At 40.5% G+C, this 22074-nt stretch overlaps 12 non-coding genes across 12 annotated transcripts; all 12 read right to left on the reverse strand.

Moving 5' to 3' along the window:
• Positions 1-3084: 3084 nt before the first annotated feature.
• Positions 3085-3157, reverse strand: trnav-cac (transfer RNA valine (anticodon CAC)). Its single transcript has one exon. It is a non-coding gene; the product is annotated as a tRNA-Val (tRNA).
• An 885-nt stretch (positions 3158-4042) lies between these two features.
• On the reverse strand, positions 4043-4115 carry trnav-aac (transfer RNA valine (anticodon AAC)). Its single transcript has one exon. It is a non-coding gene; the product is annotated as a tRNA-Val (tRNA).
• Positions 4116-6052: 1937 nt separating this feature from the next.
• Positions 6053-6125, reverse strand: trnav-cac (transfer RNA valine (anticodon CAC)). Its single transcript has one exon. It is a non-coding gene; the product is annotated as a tRNA-Val (tRNA).
• Positions 6126-7010: 885 nt separating this feature from the next.
• trnav-aac (transfer RNA valine (anticodon AAC)) lies at positions 7011-7083 on the reverse strand. Its single transcript has one exon. It is a non-coding gene; the product is annotated as a tRNA-Val (tRNA).
• A 1937-nt stretch (positions 7084-9020) lies between these two features.
• Positions 9021-9093, reverse strand: trnav-cac (transfer RNA valine (anticodon CAC)). Its single transcript has one exon. It is a non-coding gene; the product is annotated as a tRNA-Val (tRNA).
• An 885-nt stretch (positions 9094-9978) lies between these two features.
• trnav-aac (transfer RNA valine (anticodon AAC)) lies at positions 9979-10051 on the reverse strand. Its single transcript has one exon. It is a non-coding gene; the product is annotated as a tRNA-Val (tRNA).
• A 1936-nt stretch (positions 10052-11987) lies between these two features.
• trnav-cac (transfer RNA valine (anticodon CAC)) lies at positions 11988-12060 on the reverse strand. Its single transcript has one exon. It is a non-coding gene; the product is annotated as a tRNA-Val (tRNA).
• Positions 12061-12945: 885 nt separating this feature from the next.
• trnav-aac (transfer RNA valine (anticodon AAC)) lies at positions 12946-13018 on the reverse strand. The gene has a single exon. It is a non-coding gene; the product is annotated as a tRNA-Val (tRNA).
• Positions 13019-14761: 1743 nt separating this feature from the next.
• trnav-cac (transfer RNA valine (anticodon CAC)) lies at positions 14762-14834 on the reverse strand. The gene has a single exon. It is a non-coding gene; the product is annotated as a tRNA-Val (tRNA).
• Positions 14835-17631: 2797 nt separating this feature from the next.
• trnav-cac (transfer RNA valine (anticodon CAC)) lies at positions 17632-17704 on the reverse strand. Its single transcript has one exon. It is a non-coding gene; the product is annotated as a tRNA-Val (tRNA).
• An 853-nt stretch (positions 17705-18557) lies between these two features.
• Positions 18558-18630, reverse strand: trnav-aac (transfer RNA valine (anticodon AAC)). Its single transcript has one exon. It is a non-coding gene; the product is annotated as a tRNA-Val (tRNA).
• A 2705-nt stretch (positions 18631-21335) lies between these two features.
• Positions 21336-21408, reverse strand: trnav-aac (transfer RNA valine (anticodon AAC)). Its single transcript has one exon. It is a non-coding gene; the product is annotated as a tRNA-Val (tRNA).
• Between the last annotated feature and the right edge of the window lie 666 nt (positions 21409-22074).

The following is a 22074-nucleotide window of genomic DNA, read 5'->3' on the forward strand; positions in this document are numbered from 1 at the left end:
TGGTTATTGAAAGACATGTCTAAGACTGGTCTATTCATGTATTCTGCAGGCCTATGTATTTGTTTCGTTTTTTTCAGTTATGACCCTGTTTCTGTCATCACTATCTGTTTTGTTAAAATTTGTTTCCGCCCGGTTTCGAACCGAGGACCTTTCGTGTGTGAGGCGAACGTGATAACCACTACACTACAGAAACTACAAGAAAAAGAGTGGAAGTCATGGAAAATGTTAGGAATGCCCACAAGTCTACCGCCCATAATATCCCAAATAGAGTACCACAGTAGGAGTCATAATACCCATAAGAACGAGCGGTCGAACAGGGAAATGGTTCCAATCGTTTTTCCACCATTCATATTCCCCACAGGGGATTTTAAAAACAGTTAAAAAAGGCCTGTGTTTCTTGTTGGCTTACCCTGGCATGGTAACCGTGTAATTCTCTCTCGGACAAGGTGACTTTTATAAAAAATATTCGCCTGTATTTACCCCCCCAAAATTACATGCTAATTAACTGCTAATGTGGCTATCATAAAGAACTACAAATGTATTATTTTAAGTGTTTCTAAAATCCCATATGGGAAAAATGAATGGTGGAAAAATGGTTGGAACCATTTCCCTGTTTGACCGCTAGGTTTTATGGGTATTATGACACCTCCACTGTGGGGCTTTCCCCAGTTTTATTTGACAATTTGTATCATGTTAAATATTAGCCACTATCGGGAGCCACTGTCAGTAACAGCCACATACATTTATTTTGGCATACTTTCATTCCGTTGACCTTTCTTTAATCTGTCACATCCTTGTGAATTGTTCCTGAGGGTTGCTAGCATTAGTGAATCATATTAAGCTAAAGTATTGCAATAATTTGGGACATGTAGCCTATTTGAATCATTATGGAACTCAGACCACACGTAGCAGGAATTTATTCAGAGCGCCCAAGCTAGCCACCCCAGCAGAGTGCGTTACGCGACTTAAAAGGGTAAGTCTGAATAGCAAATACTGAGAAGTGCGTAGGAAAAGCATGAATTCCTAAATTGGGATCGAGCCCTAAGTGAATAGGTGTACTATCTAATTTGTTAAAATGTGTTTCCGCCCGGTCTCGAACAGGGGACCTTTCGCGTGTTAGGCGAACGTGATAACCGCTACACTACGGAAACTGCATAACTAGCATACTAAGGGTGTGACTTTGGCTGGGTGGGTGGGTGGGTGGGGCATTTATCGCTCTCAGAACCAAATGAAGTCAGAAATGACTTAGTCCATTAACTAAGCAATAAGGCTTGAGATCCCGGGAATTATCGTGTGAATAACTCCTGAATAAGGGCTGATTCACCGTAGGGATGGTTTGGCTGAGCAGCCGGCTCTTGGAAGAGTCTTGGTGGTTCCAAACTTCTTCCTTTTAAGAATGATGGAAGCCACTGTGTTCTTGGGTACCTTCAATGCTGCAGAAATGTATCGGTACCCTTCCCCACGTCTGTGCCTCGACACAATCCTGTCTCGGAGCTCTAGGGACAATTCCTTCCACCTCATGGCTTAGTTTATGCTCTGACATGCACTGTCAACTGTGGAACCTTATATAGACAGACAGGTGTGTGCCTTTTCAAATCATGACCAATCCATTGAATTTACCACAGGTGGACTCCAATCAAGTTGTAGAAACATCTCAAGGATGATCAATGGAAACAGGATGGACCTGAGCTCAATTTCCAGACTCATAGCAAAGGGTCTGAAAACGTATGTAAATAAGGTATTTTTTAAATCTTTTTTTATGAATTAAAAATGATATGTTATCGCTTTGTCATTATGGGGTATTGTGTGTAGATAGATTTTATTTGACTTAATCCGTTTTCAGAATAAGGCTGTAACGTAACAAAATGTGGAAAAAAGTAAGGGGTCTGAATACTTTCCGAATGCACTGTAGCTATGCAGGCTAGCTACTTTTCCTTTGCTAGCCAGCCAACTAAATCTATCACACAATCACATCAAGCAGTTGAAATGACAGAAAACTGTCTGCACTTTTGTTTGTTTTACCTAGGATTATATTGCCATTTCTTTGGATATATCCATTATAATGAACCTGATAAATGAATTTGCCTGGCTCAGAGAAGCTGTCATTCTGGTCACATTCATACACATCGCACGGTGGAGGTCACCAAAAAAACGGCAACATTGATCCACAGGTTGGAGAGGCAGACAGCAAGGTTTAGACAAACCTCAACTGTTTCAAACCATATGCTAGCCTAGGGGCATTGGGAAATATTGTCTAGACCAGTGATATTTAAAGTCGGGGTCGGGGGGACTGCAGTGGGGATATATATATTCATTATTTAGGAACAAAAAATTATGAGTACAGATTATTGTACGAGACAATATAGAAACGTTTTTGAGAAAGTTAATTAGAAAAAAAGTATTTGATTGGGTAATTGAAGGTTATTTGTTTATGTAAAAAAAAATGTAACGTACCGATTTTAAAGTTGTATTTGGGGTGGGATCACAAGAAATGATTGCAAAAAAATGGGGACCCCAGAAATACTGGAGGAAAAAATGGTGTCCCTGCTGAAAAGGTTTGAATACCATTGGTCTAGACACATTTTTCCAGGGGAGATGAAGTTTATAAATTGACTGGCTGGGCCGTGGAACAGTGGATGTGCATTTATAAATCTAATGGAACCGCTAACAGGCACTACCTGCAGAATGCTGGGATGGTGGTGCTTCAACTCCCTGCTATTAACCAATTAGCATCCAGGATCCAAACAACCTGTTTTATAACATTGCATTGCCTCTGGTTATTGAAAGACATGTCTAAGACTGGTCTATTCATGTATTCTGTAGGCCTATGTATTTGTTTAGTTTTTTTTCACTTATCACTATCTGCCTCTGGTTAATGAAAGACATGTCTAAGACTGGTCTATTCATGTATTCTGTAGGCCTATGTATTTGTTTAGTTTTTTTTCACTTATCACTATCTGCCTCTGGTTATTGAAAGACATGTCTAAGACTGGTCTATTCATGTATTCTGCAGGCCTATGTATTTGTTTCGTTTTTTTCAGTTATGACCCTGTTTCTGTCATCACTATCTGTTTTGTTAAAATTTGTTTCCGCCCGGTTTCGAACCGAGGACCTTTCGCGTGTGAGGCGAACGTGATAACCACTACACTACAGAAACTACAAGAAATAGAGTGGAAGTCATGGAAAATGTTAGGAATGCCCACAAGTCTACCGCCCATAATATCCCAAATAGAGTACCACAGTAGGAGTCATAATACCCATAAGAACTAGCGGTCGAACAGGGAAATGGTTCCAATCGTTTTTCCACCATTCATATTCCCCACAGGGGATTTTAAAAACAGTTAAAAAAGGCCTGTGTTTCTTGTTGGCTTACCCTGGCATGGTAACCGTGTAATTCTCTCTCGGACAAGGTGACTTTTATAAAAAATATTCGCCTGTATTTACCCCCCCAAAATTACATGCTAATTAACTGCTAATGTGGCTATCATAAAGAACTACAAATGTATTATTTTAAGTGTTTCTAAAATCCCATATGGGAAAAATGAATGGTGGAAAAATGGTTGGAACCATTTCCCTGTTTGACCGCTAGGTTTTATGGGTATTATGACACCTCCACTGTGGGGCTTTCCCCAGTTTTATTTGACAATTTGTATCATGTTAAATATTAGCCACTATCGGGAGCCACTGTCAGTAACAGCCACATACATTTATTTTGGCATACTTTCATTCCGTTGACCTTTCTTTAATCTGTCACATCCTTGTGAATTGTTCCTGAGGGTTGCTAGCATTAGTGAATCATATTAAGCTAAAGTATTGCAATAATTTGGGACATGTAGTCTATTTGAATCATTATGGAACTCAGACCACACGTAGCAGGAATTTATTCAGAGCGCCCAAGCTAGCCACCCCAGCAGAGTGCGTTACGCGACTTAAAAGGGTAAGTCTGAATAGCAAATACGGAGAAGTGCGTAGGAAAAGCATGAATTCCTAAATTGGGATTGAGCCCTAAGTGAATAGGTGTACTATCTAATTTGTTAAAATGTGTTTCCGCCCGGTCTCGAACCGGGGACCTTTCGCGTGTTAGGCGAACGTGATAACCGCTAAACTACGGAAACTGCATGAGTAGGATACTAAGGGTGTGACTTTGGCTGGGTGGGTGGGTGGGTGGGTGGGGCATTTATCGCTCTCAGAACCAAATGAAGTCAGAAATGACTTAGTCCATTAACTAAGCAATAAGGCTTGAGATCCCGGGAATTATCGTGTGAATAACTCCTGAATAAGGGCTGATTCACCGTAGGGATGGTTTGGCTGAGCAGCCGGCTCTTGGAAGAGTCTTGGTGGTTCCAAACTTCTTCCTTTTAAGAATGATGGAAGCCACTGTGTTCTTGGGTACCTTCAATGCTGCAGAAATGTATCGGTACCCTTCCCCACGTCTGTGCCTCGACACAATCCTGTCTCGGAGCTCTAGGGACAATTCCTTCCACCTCATGGCTTAGTTTATGCTCTGACATGCACTGTCAACTGTGGAACCTTATATAGACAGACAGGTGTGTGCCTTTTCAAATCATGACCAATCCATTGAATTTACCACAGGTGGACTCCAATCAAGTTGTAGAAACATCTCAAGGATGATCAATGGAAACAGGATGGACCTGAGCTCAATTTCCAGACTCATAGCAAAGGGTCTGAAAACGTATGTAAATAAGGTATTTTTTTAATCTTTTTTTATGAATTAAAAATGATATGTTATCGCTTTGTCATTATGGGGTATTGTGTGTAGATAGATTTTATTTGACTTAATCCGTTTTCAGAATAAGGCTGTAACGTAACAAAATGTGGAAAAAAGTAAGGGGTCTGAATACTTTCCGAATGCACTGTAGCTATGCAGGCTAGCTACTTTTCCTTTGCTAGCCAGCCAACTAAATCTATCACACAATCACATCAAGCAGTTGAAATGACAGAAAACTGTCTGCACTTTTGTTTGTTTTACCTAGGATTATATTGCCATTTCTTTGGATATATCCATTATAATGAACCTGATAAATGAATTTGCCTGGCTCAGAGAAGCTGTCATTCTGGTCACATTCATACACATCGCACGGTGGAGGTCACCAAAAAAACGGCAACATTGATCCACAGGTTGGAGAGGCAGACAGCAAGGTTTAGACAAACCTCAACTGTTTCAAACCATATGCTAGCCTAGGGGCATTGGGAAATATTGTCTAGACCAGTGATATTTAAAGTCGGGGTCGGGGGGACTGCAGTGGGGATATATATATTCATCATTTAGGAACAAAAAATTATGAGTACAGATTATTGTACGAGACAATATAGAAACGTTTTTGAGAAAGTTAATTAGAAAAAAAGTATTTGATTGGGTAATTGAAGGTTATTTGTTTATGTAAAAAAAAATGTAACGTACCGATTTTAAAGTTGTATTTGGGGTGGGATCACAAGAAATGATTGCAAAAAAATGGGGACCCCAGAAATACTGGAGGAAAAAATGGTGTCCCTGCTGAAAAGGTTTGAATACCATTGGTCTAGACACATTTTTCCAGGGGAGATGAAGTTTATAAATTGACTGGCTGGGCCGTGGAACAGTGGATGCGCATTTATAAATCTAATGGAACCGCTAACAGGCACTACCTGCAGAATGCTGGGATGGTGGTGCTTCAACTCCCTGCTATTAACCAATTAGCATCCAGGATCCAAACAACCTGTTTTATAACATTGCATTGCCTCTGGTTATTGAAAGACATGTCTAAGACTGGTCTATTCATGTATTCTGTAGGCCTATGTATTTGTTTAGTTTTTTTTCACTTATCACTATCTGCCTCTGGTTAATGAAAGACATGTCTAAGACTGGTCTATTCATGTATTCTGTAGGCCTATGTATTTGTTTAGTTTTTTTTCACTTATCACTATCTGCCTCTGGTTATTGAAAGACATGTCTAAGACTGGTCTATTCATGTATTCTGCAGGCCTATGTATTTGTTTCGTTTTTTTCAGTTATGACCCTGTTTCTGTCATCACTATCTGTTTTGTTAAAATTTGTTTCCGCCCGGTTTCGAACCGAGGACCTTTCGCGTGTGAGGCGAACGTGATAACCACTACACTACAGAAACTACAAGAAAAAGAGTGGAAGTCATGGAAAATGTTAGGAATGCCCACAAGTCTACCGCCCATAATATCCCAAATAGAGTACCACAGTAGGAGTCATAATACCCATAAGAACTAGCGGTCGAACAGGGAAATGGTTCCAATCGTTTTTCCACCATTCATATTCCCCACAGGGGATTTTAAAAACAGTTAAAAAAGGCCTGTGTTTCTTGTTGGCTTACCCTGGCATGGTAACCGTGTAATTCTCTCTCGGACAAGGTGACTTTTATAAAAAATATTCGCCTGTATTTACCCCCCCAAAATTACATGCTAATTAACTGCTAATGTGGCTATCATAAAGAACTACAAATGTATTATTTTAAGTGTTTCTAAAATCCCATATGGGAAAAATGAATGGTGGAAAAATGGTTGGAACCATTTCCCTGTTTGACCGCTAGGTTTTATGGGTATTATGACACCTCCACTGTGGGGCTTTCCCCAGTTTTATTTGACAATTTGTATCATGTTAAATATTAGCCACTATCGGGAGCCACTGTCAGTAACAGCCACATACATTTATTTTGGCATACTTTCATTCCGTTGACCTTTCTTTAATCTGTCACATCCTTGTGAATTGTTCCTGAGGGTTGCTAGCATTAGTGAATCATATTAAGCTAAAGTATTGCAATAATTTGGGACATGTAGTCTATTTGAATCATTATGGAACTCAGACCACACGTAGCAGGAATTTATTCAGAGCGCCCAAGCTAGCCACCCCAGCAGAGTGCGTTACGCGACTTAAAAGGGTAAGTCTGAATAGCAAATACGGAGAAGTGCGTAGGAAAAGCATGAATTCCTAAATTGGGATTGAGCCCTAAGTGAATAGGTGTACTATCTAATTTGTTAAAATGTGTTTCCGCCCGGTCTCGAACCGGGGACCTTTCGCGTGTTAGGCGAACGTGATAACCGCTAAACTACGGAAACTGCATGAGTAGGATACTAAGGGTGTGACTTTGGCTGGGTGGGTGGGTGGGTGGGTGGGGCATTTATCGCTCTCAGAACCAAATGAAGTCAGAAATGACTTAGTCCATTAACTAAGCAATAAGGCTTGAGATCCCGGGAATTATCGTGTGAATAACTCCTGAATAAGGGCTGATTCACCGTAGGGATGGTTTGGCTGAGCAGCCGGCTCTTGGAAGAGTCTTGGTGTTTCCAAACTTCTTCCTTTTAAGAATGATGGAAGCCACTGTGTTCTTGGGTACCTTCAATGCTGCAGAAATGTATCGGTACCCTTCCCCACGTCTGTGCCTCGACACAATCCTGTCTCGGAGCTCTAGGGACAATTCCTTCCACCTCATGGCTTAGTTTATGCTCTGACATGCACTGTCAACTGTGGAACATTATATAGACAGACAGGTGTGTGCCTTTTCAAATCATCACCAATCCATTGAATTTACCACAGGTGGACTCCAATCAAGTTGTAGAAACATCTCAAGGATGATCAATGGAAACAGGATGGACCTGAGCTCAATTTCCAGACTCATAGCAAAGGGTCTGAAAACGTATGTAAATAAGGTATTTTTTAAATCTTTTTTTATGAATTAAAAATGATATGTTATCGCTTTGTCATTATGGGGTATTGTGTGTAGATAGATTTTATTTGACTTAATCCGTTTTCAGGATAAGGCTGTAACGTAACAAAATGTGGAAAAAAGTAAGGGGTCTGAATACTTTCCGAATGCACTGTAGCTATGCAGGCTAGCTACTTTTCCTTTGCTAGCCAGCCAACTAAATCTATCACACAATCACATCAAGCAGTTGAAATGACAGAAAACTGTCTGCACTTTTGTTTGTTTTACCTAGGATTATATTGCCATTTCTTTGGATATATCCATTATAATGAACCTGATAAATGAATTTGCCTGGCTCAGAGAAGCTGTCATTCTGGTCACATTCATACACATCGCACGGTGGAGGTCACCAAAAAAACGGCAACATTGATCCACAGGTTGGAGAGGCAGACAGCAAGGTTTAGACAAACCTCAACTGTTTCAAACCATATGCTAGCCTAGGGGCATTGGGAAATATTGTCTAGACCAGTGATATTTAAAGTCGGGGTCGGGGGGACTGCAGTGGGGATATATATATTCATCATTTAGGAACAAAAAATTATGAGTACAGATTATTGTACGAGACAATATAGAAACGTTTTTGAGAAAGTTAATTAGAAAAAAAGTATTTGATTGGGTAATTGAAGGTTATTTGTTTATGTAAAAAAAAATGTAACGTACCGATTTTAAAGTTGTATTTGGGGTGGGATCACAAGAAATGATTGCAAAAAAATGGGGACCCCAGAAATACTGGAGGAAAAAATGGTGTCCCTGCTGAAAAGGTTTGAATACCATTGGTCTAGACACATTTTTCCAGGGGAGATGAAGTTTATAAATTGACTGGCTGGGCCGTGGAACAGTGGATGCGCATTTATAAATCTAATGGAACCGCTAACAGGCACTACCTGCAGAATGCTGGGATGGTGGTGCTTCAACTCCCTGCTATTAACCAATTAGCATCCAGGATCCAAACAACCTGTTTTATAACATTGCATTGCCTCTGGTTATTGAAAGACATGTCTAAGACTGGTCTATTCATGTATTCTGTAGGCCTATGTATTTGTTTAGTTTTTTTTCACTTATCACTATCTGCCTCTGGTTAATGAAAGACATGTCTAAGACTGGTCTATTCATGTATTCTGTAGGCCTATGTATTTGTTTAGTTTTTTTTCACTTATCACTATCTGCCTCTGGTTATTGAAAGACATGTCTAAGACTGGTCTATTCATGTATTCTGCAGGCCTATGTATTTGTTTCGTTTTTTTCAGTTATGACCCTGTTTCTGTCATCACTATCTGTTTTGTTAAAATTTGTTTCCGCCCGGTTTCGAACCGAGGACCTTTCGCGTGTGAGGCGAACGTGATAACCACTACACTACAGAAACTACAAGAAAAAGAGTGGAAGTCATGGAAAATGTTAGGAATGCCCACAAGTCTACCGCCCATAATATCCCAAATAGAGTACCACAGTAGGAGTCATAATACCCATAAGAACTAGCGGTCGAACAGGGAAATGGTTCCAATCGTTTTTCCACCATTCATATTCCCCACAGGGGATTTTAAAAACAGTTAAAAAAGGCCTGTGTTTCTTGTTGGCTTACCCTGGCATGGTAACCGTGTAATTCTCTCTCGGACAAGGTGACTTTTATAAAAAATATTCGCCTGTATTTACCCCCCCAAAATTACATGCTAATTAACTGCTAATGTGGCTATCATAAAGAACTACAAATGTATTATTTTAAGTGTTTCTAAAATCCCATATGGGAAAAATGAATGGTGGAAAAATGGTTGGAACCATTTCCCTGTTTGACCGCTAGGTTTTATGGGTATTATGACACCTCCACTGTGGGGCTTTCCCCAGTTTTATTTGACAATTTGTATCATGTTAAATATTAGCCACTATCGGGAGCCACTGTCAGTAACAGCCACATACATTTATTTTGGCATACTTTCATTCCGTTGACCTTTCTTTAATCTGTCACATCCTTGTGAATTGTTCCTGAGGGTTGCTAGCATTAGTGAATCATATTAAGCTAAAGTATTGCAATAATTTGGGACATGTAGTCTATTTGAATCATTATGGAACTCAGACCACACGTAGCAGGAATTTATTCAGAGCGCCCAAGCTAGCCACCCCAGCAGAGTGCGTTACGCGACTTAAAAGGGTAAGTCTGAATAGCAAATACGGAGAAGTGCGTAGGAAAAGCATGAATTCCTAAATTGGGATTGAGCCCTAAGTGAATAGGTGTACTATCTAATTTGTTAAAATGTGTTTCCGCCCGGTCTCGAACCGGGGACCTTTCGCGTGTTAGGCGAACGTGATAACCGCTAAACTACGGAAACTGCATGAGTAGGATACTAAGGGTGTGACTTTGGCTGGGTGGGTGGGTGGGTGGGTGGGGCATTTATCGCTCTCAGAACCAAATGAAGTCAGAAATGACTTAGTCCATTAACTAAGCAATAAGGCTTGAGATCCCGGGAATTATCGTGTGAATAACTCCTGAATAAGGGCTGATTCACCGTAGGGATGGTTTGGCTGAGCAGCCGGCTCTTGGAAGAGTCTTGGTGGTTCCAAACTTCTTCCTTTTAAGAATGATGGAAGCCACTGTGTTCTTGGGTACCTTCAATGCTGCAGAAATGTATCGGTACCCTTCCCCACGTCTGTGCCTCGACACAATCCTGTCTCGGAGCTCTAGGGACAATTCCTTCCACCTCATGGCTTAGTTTATGCTCTGACATGCACTGTCAACTGTGGAACATTATATAGACAGACAGGTGTGTGCCTTTTCAAATCATGACCAATCCATTGAATTTACCACAGGTGGACTCCAATCAAGTTGTAGAAACATCTCAAGGATGATCAATGGAAACAGGATGGACCTGAGCTCAATTTCCAGACTCATAGCAAAGGGTCTGAAAACGTATGTAAATAAGGTATTTTTTAAATCTTTTTTTATGAATTAAAAATGATATGTTATCGCTTTGTCATTATGGGGTATTGTGTGTAGATAGATTTTATTTGACTTAATCCGTTTTCAGGATAAGGCTGTAACGTAACAAAATGTGGAAAAAAGTAAGGGGTCTGAATACTTTCCGAATGCACTGTAGCTATGCAGGCTAGCTACTTTTCCTTTGCTAGCCAGCCAACTAAATCTATCACACAATCACATCAAGCAGTTGAAATGACAGAAAACTGTCTGCACTTTTGTTTGTTTTACCTAGGATTATATTGCCATTTCTTTGGATATATCCATTATAATGAACCTGATAAATGAATTTGCCTGGCTCAGAGAAGCTGTCATTCTGGTCACATTCATACACATCGCACGGTGGAGGTCACCAAAAAAACGGCAACATTGATCCACAGGTTGGAGAGGCAGACAGCAAGGTTTAGACAAACCTCAACTGTTTCAAACCATATGCTAGCCTAGGGGCATTGGGAAATATTGTCTAGACCAGTGATATTTAAAGTCGGGGTCGGGGGGACTGCAGTGGGGATATATATATTCATTATTTAGGAACAAAGAATTATGAGTACAGATTATTGTACGAGACAATATAGAAACGTTTTTGAGAAAGTTAATTAGAAAAAAAGTATTTGATTGGGTAATTGAAGGTTATTTGTTTATGTAAAAAAAAATGTAACGTACCGATTTTAAAGTTGTATTTGGGGTGGGATCACAAGAAATGATTGCAAAAAAATGGGGACCCCAGAAATACTGGAGGAAAAAATGGTGTCCCTGCTGAAAAGGTTTGAATACCATTGGTCTAGACACATTTTTCCAGGGGAGATGAAGTTTATAAATTGACTGGCTGGGCCGTGGAACAGTGGATGCGCATTTATAAATCTAATGGAACCGCTAACAGGCACTACCTGCAGAATGCTGGGATGGTGGTGCTTCAACTCCCTGCTATTAACCAATTAGCATCCAGGATCCAAACAACCTGTTTTATAACATTGCATTGCCTCTGGTTATTGAAAGACATGTCTAAGACTGGTCTATTCATGTATTCTGCAGGCCTATGTATTTGTTTCGTTTTTTTCAGTTATCACTATCTGCCTCTGGTTAATGAAAGACATGTCTAAGACTGGTCTATTCATGTATTCTGTAGGCCTATGTATTTGTTTAGTTTTTTTTCACTTATCACTATCTGCCTCTGGTTATTGAAAGACATGTCTAAGACTGGTCTATTCATGTATTCTGCAGGCCTATGTATTTGTTTCGTTTTTTTCAGTTATGACCCTGTTTCTGTCATCACTATCTGTTTTGTTAAAATTTGTTTCCGCCCGGTTTCGAACCGAGGACCTTTCGCGTGTGAGGCGAACGTGATAACCACTACACTACAGAAACTACAAGAAAAAGAGTGGAAGTCATGGAAAATGTTAGGAATGCCCACAAGTCTACCGCCCATAATATCCCAAATAGAGTACCACAGTAGGAGTCATAATACCCATAAGAACTAGCGGTCGAACAGGGAAATGGTTCCAATCGTTTTTCCACCATTCATATTCCCCACAGGGGATTTTAAAAACAGTTAAAAAAGGCCTGTGTTTCTTGTTGGCTTACCCTGGCATGGTAACCGTGTAATTCTCTCTCGGACAAGGTGACTTTTATAAAAAATATTCGCCTGTATTTACCCCCCCAAAATTACATGCTAATTAACTGCTAATGTGGCTATCATAAAGAACTACAAATGTATTATTTTAAGTGTTTCTAAAATCCCATATGGGAAAAATGAATGGTGGAAAAATGGTTGGAACCATTTCCCTGTTTGACCGCTAGGTTTTATGGGTATTATGACACCTCCACTGTGGGGCTTTCCCCAGTTTTATTTGACAATTTGTATCATGTTAAATATTAGCCACTATCGGGAGCCACTGTCAGTAACAGCCACATACATTTATTTTGGCATACTTTCATTCCGTTGACCTTTCTTTAATCTGTCACATCCTTGTGAATTGTTCCTGAGGGTTGCTAGCATTAGTGAATCATATTAAGCTAAAGTATTGCAATAATTTGGGACATGTAGCCTATTTGAATCATTATGGAACTCAGACCACACGTAGCAGGAATTTATTCAGAGCGCCCAAGCTAGCCACCCCAGCAGAGTGCGTTACGCGACTTAAAAGGGTAAGTCTGAATAGCAAATACGGAGAAGTGCGTAGGAAAAGCATGAATTCCTAAATTGGGATTGAGCCCTAAGTGAATAGGTGTACTATCTAATTTGTTAAAATGTGTTTCCGCCCGGTCTCGAACCGGGGACCTTTCGCGTGTTAGGCGAACGTGATAACCGCTAAACTACGGAAACTGCATGAGTAGGATACTAAGGGTGTGACTTTGGCTGGGTGGGTGGGTGGGTGGGGCATTTATCGCTCTCAGAACCAAATGAAGTCAGAAATGACTTAGTCCATTAACTAAGCAATAAGGCTTGAGATCCCGGGAATTATCGTGTGAATAACTCCTGAATAAGGGCTGATTCACCGTAGGGATGGTTTGGCTGAGCAGCCGGCTCTTGGAAGAGTCTTGGTGGTTCCAAACTTCTTCCTTTTAAGAATGATGGAAGCCACTGTGTTCTTGGGTACCTTCAATGCTGCAGAAATGTATCGGTACCCTTCCCCACGTCTGTGCCTCGACACAATCCTGTCTCGGAGCTCTAGGGACAATTCCTTCCACCTCATGGCTTAGTTTATGCTCTGACATGCACTGTCAACTGTGGAACCTTATATAGACAGACAGGTGTGTGCCTTTTCAAATCATGACCAATCCATTGAATTTACCACAGGTGGACTCCAATCAAGTTGTAGAAACATCTCAAGGATGATCAATGGAAACAGGATGGACCTGAGCTCAATTTCCAGACTCATAGCAAAGGGTCTGAAAACGTATGTAAATAAGGTATTTTTTAAATCTTTTTTTATGAATTAAAAATGATATGTTATCGCTTTGTCATTATGGGGTATTGTGTGTAGATAGATTTTATTTGACTTAATCCGTTTTCAGGATAAGGCTGTAACGTAACAAAATGTGGAAAAAAGTAAGGGGTTTGAATACTTTCCGAATGCACTGTAGCTATGCAGGCTAGCTACTTTTCCTTTGCTAGCCAGCCAACTAAATCTATCACACAATCACATCAAGCAGTTGAAATGACAGAAAACTGTCTGCACTTTTGTTTGTTTTACCTAGGATTATATTGCCATTTCTTTGGATATATCCATTATAATGAACCTGATAAATGAATTTGCCTGGCTCAGAGAAGCTGTCATTCTGGTCACATTCATACACATCGCACGGTGGAGGTCACCAAAAAAACGGCAACATTGATCCACAGGTTGGAGAGGCAGACAGCAAGGTTTAGACAAACCTCAACTGTTTCAAACCATATGCTAGCCTAGGGGCATTGGGAAATATTGTCTAGACCAGTGATATTTAAAGTCGGGGTCGGGGGGACTGCAGTGGGGATATATATATTCATTATTTAGGAACAAAAAATTATGAGTACAGATTATTGTACGAGACAATATAGAAACGTTTTTGAGAAAGTTAATTAGAAAAAAAGTATTTGATTGGGTAATTGAAGGTTATTTGTTTATGTAAAAAAAAATGTAACGTCCCGATTTTAAAGTTGTATTTGGGGTGGGATCACAAGAAATGATTGCAAAAAAATGGGGACCCCAGAAATACTGGAGGAAAAAATGGTGTCCCTGCTGAAAAGGTTTGAATACCATTGGTCTAGACACATTTTTCCAGGGGAGATGAAGTTTATAAATTGACTGGCTGGGCCGTGGAACAGTGGATGCGCATTTATAAATCTAATGGAACCGCTAACAGGCACTACCTGCAGAATGCTGGGATGGTGGTGCTTCAACTCCCTGCTATTAACCAATTAGCATCCAGGATCCAAACAACCTGTTTTATAACATTGCATTGCCTCTGGTTATTGAAAGACATGTCTAAGACTGGTCTATTCATGTATTCTGCAGGCCTATGTATTTGTTTCGTTTTTTTCAGTTATGACCCTGTTTCTGTCATCACTATCTGTTTTGTTAAAATTTGTTTCCGCCCGGTTTCGAACCGGGGACCTTTCGCGTGTGAGGCGAACGTGACAACCACTACACTACAGAAACTACAAGAAAAAGAGTGGAAGTCATGGAAAATGTTAGGAATGCCCACAAGTCTACCGCCCATAATATCCCAAATAGAGTACCACAGTAGGAGTCATAATACCCATAAGAACTAGCGGTCGAACAGGGAAATGGTTCCAATCGTTTTTCCACCATTCATATTCCCCACAGGGGATTTTAAAAACAGTTAAAAAAGGCCTGTGTTTCTTGTTGGCTTACCCTGGCATGGTAACCGTGTAATTCTCTCTCGGACAAGGTGACTTTTATAAAAAATATTCGCCTGTTTTTACCCCCCCAAAATTAAATGCTAATTAACTGCTAATGTGGCTATCATAAAGAACTACAAATGTATTATTTTAAGTGTTTCTAAAATCCCATATGGGAAAAATGAATAGTGGAAAAATGGTTGGAACCATTTCCCTGTTTTACCGCTAGGTTTTATGGGTATTATGACACCTCCGCTGTGGGGCTTTCCCCAGATTTATTTGACAATTTGTATCATGTTAAATATTAGCCACTATCGGGAGCCACTGTCAGTAACAGCCACATACATTTATTTTGGCATACTTTCATTCCGTTGACCTTTCTTTAATCTGTCACATCCTTGTGAATTGTTCCTGAGGGTTGCTAGCATTAGTGAATCATATTAAGCTAAAGTATTGCAATAATTTGGGACATGTAGCCTATTTGAATCATTATGGAACTCAGACCACACGTAGCAGGAATTTATTCAGAGCGCCCAAGCTAGCCACCCCAGCAGAGTGCGTTACGCGACTTAAAAGGGTAAGTCTGAATAGCAAATACTGAGTTGTGCGTAGGAAAAGCATGAATTCCTAAATTGGGATCGAGCCCTAAGTGAATAGGTTTACTGTCTAATTTGTTAAAATGTGTTTCCGCCCAGTCTCGAACCGGGGAGCCTTTTGCGTGTTAGGCGAACGTGATAACCACTACACTACGGAAACTGCTTGAGTAGGACACTAAGGGTGTGACTTTGGCTGGGTGGGTGGGTGGGTGGGGCATTTATCGCTCTCAGAACCAAATGAAGTCAGAAATGACTTAGTCCATTAACTAAGCAATCAGCCTTGAGATCCCGGGAATTATCGTGTGAATAACTCCTGAATAAGGGCTGATTCACCGTAGGGATGGTTTGGCTGAGCAGCCGGCTCTTGGAAGAGTCTTGGTGGTTCCAAACTTCTTCCTTTTAAGAATGATGGAAGCCACTGTGTTCTTGGGTACCTTCAATGCTGCAGAAATGTATCGGTACCCTTCCCCACATCTGTGCCTCGACACAATCCTCTCTCGGAGCTCTAGGGACAATTCCTTCCACCTCATGGCTTAGTTTATGCTCTGACATGCACTGTCAACTGTGGAACCTTATATAGACAGACAGGTGTGTGCCTTTTCAAATCATGACCAATCCATTGAATTTACCACAGGTGGACTCCAATCAAGTTGTAGAAACATCTCAAGGATGATCAATGGAAACAGGATGGACCTGAGCTCAATTTCCAGCCTCATAGCAAAGGGTCTGAAAACGTATGTAAATAAGGTATTTTTTAAATCTTTTTTTATGAATTAAAAATGATATGTTATCGCTTTGTCATTATGGGGTATTGTGTGTAGATAGATTTTATTTGACTTAATCCGTTTTCAGAATAAGGCTGTAACGTAACAAAATGTGGAAAAAAGTAAGGGGTCTGAATACTTTCCGAATGCACTGTAGCTATGCAGGCTAGCTACTTTTCCTTTGCTAGCCAGCCAACTAAATCTATCACACAATCACATCAAGCAGCTGAAATGACAGAAAACTGTCTGCACTTTTGTTTGTTTTACCTAGGATTATATTGCCATTTCTTTGGATATATCCATTATAATGACCCTGATAAATTAATTTGCCTGGCTCAGAGAAGCTGTCATTCTGGTCACATTCATACACATCGCACGGTGGAGGTCATCAAAAAAACAGCAACATTGATCCACAGGTTGGAGAGGCAGACAGCAAGGTTTAGACAAACCTCAACTGTTTCAAACCATATGGTAGCCTAGGGGCATTGGGAAATATTGTCTAGACCAGTGATATTTAAAGTCGGGGTCGGGGGGACTGCAGTGGGGATATATATATTTATTATTTAGGAACAAAAAATTACGAGTACAGATTATTGTACGAGACAATATAGAAACGTTTTTGAGAAAGTTAATTAGAAAAAAAGTATTTGATTGGGTAATTGAACGTTATTTGTTGATGGGAAAAAAAATGTAACATACCGATTTTAAAGTTGTATTTGGGGTGGGATCACAAGAAATGATTGCAAAAAAATGGGGACCCCAGAAATTCTGGAGGAAAAAATGGTGTCCCTGCTGAAAAGGTTTGAATACCATTGGTCTAGACACATTTTTCCAGGGGAGATGAAGTTTATAAATTGACTGGCTGGGCCGTGGGACAGTGGATGCGCATTTATAAATCTAATGGAACCGCTAACAGGCACTACCCGCAGAATGCTGGGATGGTGGTGCTTCAACTCCCTGCTATTAACCAATTAGCATCCAGGATCCAAACAACCTGTTTTATAACATTGCATTGCCTCTGGTTATTGAAAGACATGTCTAAGACTGGTCTATTCATGTATTCTGCAGGCCTATGTATTTGTTTCGTTTTTTTTCAGTTATCACTATCTGCCTCTGGTTAATGAAAGACATGTCTAAGACTGGTCTATTCATGTATTCTGCAGGCCTATGTATTTGTTTCGTTTTTTTCAGTTATGACCCTGTTTCTGTCATCACTATCTGTTTTGTTAAAATTTGTTTCCGCCCGGTTTCGAACCGGGGACCTTTCGCGTGTGAGGCGAACGTGATAACCACTACACTACGGAAACTGCAAGAAAAAGAGTGGAAGTCATGGAAAATGTTAGGAATGCCCACAAGTCTACCGCCCATAATATCCCAAATAGAGTACCACAGTAGGAGTCATAATACCCATAAGAACTAGCGGTCGAACAGGGAAATGGTTCCAATCGTTTTTCCACCATTCATATTCACCACAGGGGATTTTAAAAACTATTCAAAAAGGCCTGTGTTTCTTGTTGGCTTACCCTGGCATGGTAACCGTGTAATTCTCTCTAGGACAAGGTGACTTTTATAAAAAATGCTAATTAACTGCTAATGTGGCTATCATAAAGAACTACAAATGTATTATTTTAAGTGTTTCTAAAATCCCATATGGGAAAAATGAATGGTGGAAAAATGGTTGGAACCATTTCCCTGTTTGACCGCTAGGTTTTATGGGTATTATGACACCTCCACTGTGGGGCTTTCCCCAGTTTTATTTGACAATTTGTATCATGTTAAATATTAGCCACTATCGGGAGCCACTGTCAGTAACAGCCACATACATTTATTTTGGCATACTTTCATTCCGTTGACCTTTCTTTAATCTGTCACATCCTTGTGAATTGTTCCTGAGGGTTGCTAGCATTAGTGAATCATATTAAGCTAAAGTATTGCAATAATTTGGGACATGTAGCCTATTTGAATCATTATGGAACTCAGACCACACGTAGCAGGAATTTATTCAGAGCGCCCAAGCTAGCCACCCCAGCAGAGTGCGTTACGCGACTTAAAAGGGTAAGTCTGAATAGCAAATACTGAGAAGTGCGTAGGAAAAGCATGAATTCCTAAATTGGGATCGAGCCCTAAGTGAATAGGTGTACTATCTAATTTGTTAAAATGTGTTTCCGCCCGGTCTCGAACCGGGGACCTTTCGCGTGTTAGGCGAACGTGATAACCGCTACACTACGGAAACTGGGTGAGTAGGATACTAAGGGTGTGACTTTGGCTGGGTGGGTGGGTGGGTGGGGCATTTATCGCTCTCAGAACCAAATGAAGTCAGAAATGACTTAGTCCATTAACTAAGCAATAAGGCTTGAGATCCCGGGAATTATCGTGTGAATAACTCCTGAATAAGGGCTGATTCACCGTAGGGATGGTTTGGCTGAGCAGCCGGCTCTTGGAAGAGTCTTGGTGGTTCCAAACTTCTTCCTTTTAAGAATGATGGAAGCCACTGTGTTCTTGGGTACCTTCAATGCTGCAGAAATGTATCGGTACCCTTCCCCACGTCTGTGCCTCGACACAATCCTGTCTCGGAGCTCTAGGGACAATTCCTTCCACCTCATGGCTTAGTTTATGCTCTGACATGCACTGTCAACTGTGGAACCTTATATAGACAGACAGGTGTGTGCCTTTTCAAATCATGACCAATCCATTGAATTTACCACAGGTGGACTCCAATCAAGTTGTAGAAACATCTCAAGGATGATCAATGGAAACAGGATGGACCTGAGCTCAATTTCCAGCCTCATAGCAAAGGGTCTGAAAACGTATGTAAATAAGGTATTTTTTAAATCTTTTTTTATGAATTAAAAATGATATGTTATCGCTTTGTCATTATGGGGTATTGTGTGTAGATAGATTTTATTTGACTTAATCCGTTTTCAGAATAAGGCTGTAACGTAACAAAATGTGGAAAAAAGTAAGGGGTCTGAATACTTTCCGAATGCACTGTAGCTATGCAGGCTAGCTACTTTTCCTTTGCTAGCCAGCCAACTAAATCTATCACACAATCACATCAAGCAGCTGAAATGACAGAAAACTGTCTGCACTTTTGTTTGTTTTACCTAGGATTATATTGCCATTTCTTTGGATATATCCATTATAATGACCCTGATAAATTAATTTGCCTGGCTCAGAGAAGCTGTCATTCTGGTCACATTCATACACATCGCACGGTGGAGGTCTCCAAAAAAACGGCAACATTGATCCACAGGTTGGAGAGGCAGACAGCAAGGTTTAGACAAACCTCAACTGTTTCAAACCATATGCTAGCCTAGGGGCATTGGGAAATATTGTCTAGACCAGTGATATTTAAAGTCGGGGTCGGGGGGACTGCAGTGGGGATATATATATTCATTATTTAGGAACAAAAAATTATGAGTACAGATTATTGTACGAGACAATATAGAAACGTTTTTGAGAAAGTTAATTAGAAAAAAAGTATTTGATTGGGTAATTGAAGGTTATTTGTTGATGTAAAAAAAAATGTAACGTACCGATTTTAAAGTTGTATTTGGGGTGGGATCACAAGAAATGATTGCAAAAAAATGGGGACCCCAGAAATTCTGGAGGAAAAAATGGTGTCCCTGCTGAAAAGGTTTGAATACCATTGGTCTAGACACATTTTTCCAGGGGAGATGAAGTTTATAAATTGACTGGCTGGGCCGTGGAACAGTGGATGCGCATTTATAAATCTAATGGAACCGCTAACAGGCACTACCTACAGAATGCTAGGATGGTGGTGCTTCAACTCCCTGCTATTAACCAATTAGCATCCAGGATCCAAACAACCTGTTTTATAACATTGCATTGCCTCTGGTTATTGAAAGACATGTCTAAGACTGGTCTATTCATGTATTCTGCAGGCCTATGTAGCGTTTCGTCCTTCGCCTCTGGTTTGGCTGTCGACGGCTTCATGACGCGGCCGGCGTCGTTTGCCCGTCTGTCATCACTATCTGTTTTGTTAAAATTTGTTTCCGCCCGGTTTCGAACCGGGGACCTTTCGTGTGTGAGGCGAACATGATAACCACTACACTACAGAAACTGCAAGAAAAAGAGTGGAAGTCATGGAAAATGTTAGGAATGCCCACAAGTCTACCGCCCATAATATCCCAAATAGAGTACCACAGTAGGAGTCATAATACCCATAAGAACTAGCGGTCGAACAGGGAAATGGTTCCAATCGTTTTTCCACCATTCATATTCCCCACAGGGGATTTTAAAAACTAGTTCAAAAAGGCCTGTGTTTCTTGTTGGCTTACCCTGGCATGGTAACCGTGTAATTCTCTCTCGGACAAGGTGACTTTTATAAAAAATGCTAATTAACTGCTAATGTGGCTATCATAAAGAACTACAAATGTATTATTTTAAGTGTTTCTAAAATCCCATATGGGAAAAATGAATGGTGGAAAAATGGTTGGAACCATTTCCCTGTTTGACCGCTAGGTTTTATGGGTATTATGACACCTCCACTGTGGGGCTTTCCCCAGTTTTATTTGACAATTTGTATCATGTTAAATATTAGCCACTATCGGGAGCCACTGTCAGTAACAGCCACATACATTTATTTTGGCATACTTTCATTCCGTTGACCTTTCTTTAATCTGTCACATCCTTGTGAATTGTTCCTGAGGGTTGCTAGCATTAGTGAATCATATTAAGCTAAAGTATTGCAATAATTTGGGACATGTAGCCTATTTGAATCATTATGGAACTCAGACCACACGTAGCAGGAATTTATTCAGAGCGCCCAAGCTAGCCACCCCAGCAGAGTGCGTTACGCGACTTAAAAGGGTAAGTCTGAATAGCAAATACTGAGAAGTGCGTAGGAAAAGCATGAATTCCTAAATTGGGATCGAGCCCTAAGTGAATAGGTGTACTATCTAATTTGTTAAAATGTGTTTCCGCCCGGTCTCAAACCGGGGACCTTTCGCGTGTTAGGCGAACGTGATAACCGCTACACTACGGAAACTGCGTGAGTAGGATACTAAGGGTGTGACTTTGGCTGGGTGGGTGGGTGGGTGGGGCATTTATCGCTCTCAGAACCAAATGAAGTCAGAAATGACTTAGTCCATTAACTAAGCAATAAGGCTTGAGATCCCGGGAATTATCGTGTGAATAACTCCTGAATAAGGGCTGATTCACCGTAGGGATGGTTTGGCTGAGCAGCCGGCTCTTGGAAGAGTCTTGGTGGTTCCAAACTTCTTCCTTTTAAGAATGATGGAAGCCACTGTGTTCTTGGGTACCTTCAATGCTGCAGAAATGTATCGGTACCCTTCCCCACGTCTGTGCCTCGACACAATCCTGTCTCGGAGCTCTAGGGACAATTCCTTCCACCTCATGGCTTAGTTTATGCTCTGACATGCACTGTCAACTGTGGAACCTTATATAGACAGACAGGTGTGTGCCTTTTCAAATCATGACCAATCCATTGAATTTACCACAGGTGGACTCCAATCAAGTTGTAGAAACATCTCAAGGATGATCAATGGAAACAGGATGGACCTGAGCTCAATTTCCAGCCTCATAGCAAAGGGTCTGAAAACGTATGTAAATAAGGTATTTTTTAAATCTTTTTTTATGAATTAAAAATGATATGTTATCGCTTTGTCATTATGGGGTATTGTGTGTAGATAGA

The sequence above is a fragment of the Salmo salar genome, chromosome 14 (assembly GCF_965601325.2).
Source record: "Salmo salar chromosome 14, fSalSal1, whole genome shotgun sequence".
In the NCBI taxonomy this organism is placed as follows: domain Eukaryota; kingdom Metazoa; phylum Chordata; class Actinopteri; order Salmoniformes; family Salmonidae; genus Salmo; species Salmo salar.